This window comes from Uranotaenia lowii, chromosome 2, assembly GCF_029784155.1.
Source record: "Uranotaenia lowii strain MFRU-FL chromosome 2, ASM2978415v1, whole genome shotgun sequence".
NCBI classification, from domain to species: Eukaryota; Metazoa; Arthropoda; class Insecta; order Diptera; family Culicidae; genus Uranotaenia; species Uranotaenia lowii.
In genome coordinates this window covers 144,660,628-144,663,251 of record NC_073692.1, presented here as the reverse complement: position 1 = coordinate 144,663,251, position 2,624 = coordinate 144,660,628, and the positions used below count along the sequence as shown (strand labels likewise).

The following is a 2,624-nucleotide window of genomic DNA, read 5'->3' as shown; positions in this document are numbered from 1 at the left end:
TTAGTTCGATTTTTTTGATTGATTATTTTTTTCCATTTAATATTTTATCCTCTAAACCAATAAAAAAATTGATTTAACAAAACTACAGTTGACAAAAATATAATTATTCTTAACAAAGTTTTGAATGCCAATTTGAAAATGTTATAAATTACTTGCATTCGACAATTCTTATTTAATCTGGTTCTGTTTGTTTTGTATAGCGTTTACATTTGCTTGTCAGTGTCTGTGTTAATTTAAAAATATCAGAGTAGTAAGCTGCTTTAAAATAACACAAACTCGTCTGTTAACAACGTTATTTTCAGCGCTTAGTTAAAGTTTCTGCAGTTATTCTTGCGTTGTATCCTGCAACTCTTTCTTAAATTTGATCATTATCAAAATCGAAAACATGCCTGGTTTTTAATCTATTTTTTTGGAATTTATCTTATGTTTTTAGTAAACATAACGTTTCTATTTTGAATAACGCCAATCAACTTCAATGACACATCGTGGCGATAAACCAAAAATGATTACCTGCTGCCGATAATTCTGTTTGGTTTGAAGTTTTTCAAAGCGTCACCCTTCTCCAACCGTTCCGAGAAGCACGTAAAGGAGGAAAACGTTTCGTTTACGTTTATCTACCCGTGGTTTTGGTCGCTGAGCATCGCTAGCGTTGTAAGTTCTCTGCAGGTGACGTTGGACCGGTCGGCCTCTATTCGGCACTCTGATCTCTCTTCAATTGTCGAATAAATCTTTCGCCTTTTACTAAAGATTTCCGTGGAGAGGGATACTCTAATGAGTCTAAAATGAATTTTTGCTATCCCGATCCTTAGCTGGGTCGGGTCCTAATCTAATAACCATCTTGTTTCAATGAATGGCTTAGACGAGCTGTTCGCTCTAAACAATGAGGCGGTTCATTTCAGCGTCTAGGAGTAGGCGTAAAATCGTTGCCGAATTTTGATGATGGTTTTAGAGAAAGGTAAAACGGTTCATTTCAATGAGCGGCTCATAGCCGTTCGCTCAAATTAATGAGCCGGTTCAAAGTTTGAAATTCTGTTTGTATAATTTTCCAATGTCAAAACACTACATATTATTGAAAAAGTTTGAAATAAAATGTTTTCTTACCAAATTCCGGAAATTAACGCCCCCAAGTTGATAAACAATTCCACTTGAATTATGATTGTTTCGATCATTCCGTATCTTCCAGACCAACGAGTTATACTCCACAAAAGAGGTCGTTTAGCTTTCTTGTGATCGAAGTACAAAATATACTTGGTATTCTCAAACTGCTTTACTTTAGATGTTGTTTAAGTTAAATCGACATCATCTTGGTAGATGATATCATTATCTGCTATCTGTAAAGTGTGACCACAACATCAAATTAAGGATAGATGGCCGTTAAATTCGTCGATGAGAAGTTGGTATTGTTCTTCATCAGAAATCCCATCATTGTTACCAGTTATTGATTCTTCGAATAGGTCCTGTAGTTTCTTTATGGCAGCATCCATATTCGTCCCGTTCTCGACGGTTGCCGAAAAAATATGTTGAACTTGAATGTTGTACTTTTCAAAAGTTTCCAAATGTTTCAAAGAAAATTTAGCCTTTTGGATTCGCGGGATTCAATCATTCCTGAAAAATAAATATGAATAAATAACAACGAAGAGCAATTTAGAATTTAAGAAATTTAATCAAAACTACCTATTGACCGAATGGCCACCTTGCCTTCGTGCTTGTATTGGTTGTTGATTCCGTTGATATGACGGCCATGGCTGAGTCTTTCTAACTAACGCTTTTTTTTATTTTTGAAGCGGAACTTTGAACATGGCTCCGGATGCTCAGCCTGTTGATTTTAGGTTAAGAAGAGCATTTCCCAGAGGATGCATCCATTTTTTAGTGTCTTCCCACTCGAAGCAGGCAAAGTGGTGTTTTGTAACCAGCAACATGGTTGCCTTCAAGAAATCGATTCTTGAAATGGCCACACCTGCCTTTGTTACGGACTTTTTGTTTTGCAACTTTGCAGTTGTCAAAAGGAAAGACAAAAAACCCGTGGAAGGTAAAAACCGTTCGATTCTGGCATCATTAGACTTCGGCATCATTCGATTTTGGTCAATGTGCCAAAATCGAACGGTTTTAAACAAAATACCATTACCTTAATTTCTCCGCTTTTATAGGACCTACATAATTTAACAAACATTTAAAGAATTTGTTTAAATTTATTTATTTAAATTCAAAGAATGTTTTCGATTTTGGTAACACAATATTTTCGAGCGTGCTGCAAAAAACAAAAGGGCCTGTACATGTTATTTTTTTTTTGTGATGGTCCCACAGGCCCATTTGGGTCTTTCCTCCACCCCATACGCTTCTTTAGGAGTGGGAGGGACTATTTATCCTCGGGATAATTATGTTTACATTATTTGATGAATTCCTGTACGACTTGTTTGTCTTACTCCCGCGTATGTCCATCACCGTACATTTGTTATCTGATACTTCTTCAGATCTTCATCACATCCATATGATCCTTTTTAGGATTGGTCATTGTTTCAGATTGACTGTTTAACGTATTGTATTGTCAGTTTCTTAAAGACATTTAAGTTCGAACTGTCTTTGATGTTCAGCGGCAGGTTATTATACATCTTCAGTCCGTTGTA

The 2,624-nt window shown here is 35.9% G+C and overlaps 1 non-coding gene across 1 annotated transcript; it reads left to right on the top strand.

Moving 5' to 3' along the window:
• Positions 1-695: 695 nt before the first annotated feature.
• Positions 696-816, top strand: LOC129750253 (U5 spliceosomal RNA). Its single transcript, XR_008738369.1, has one exon. It is a non-coding gene; the product is annotated as a U5 spliceosomal RNA (small nuclear RNA).
• The last annotated feature ends 1,808 nt before the right edge of the window (positions 817-2,624 follow it).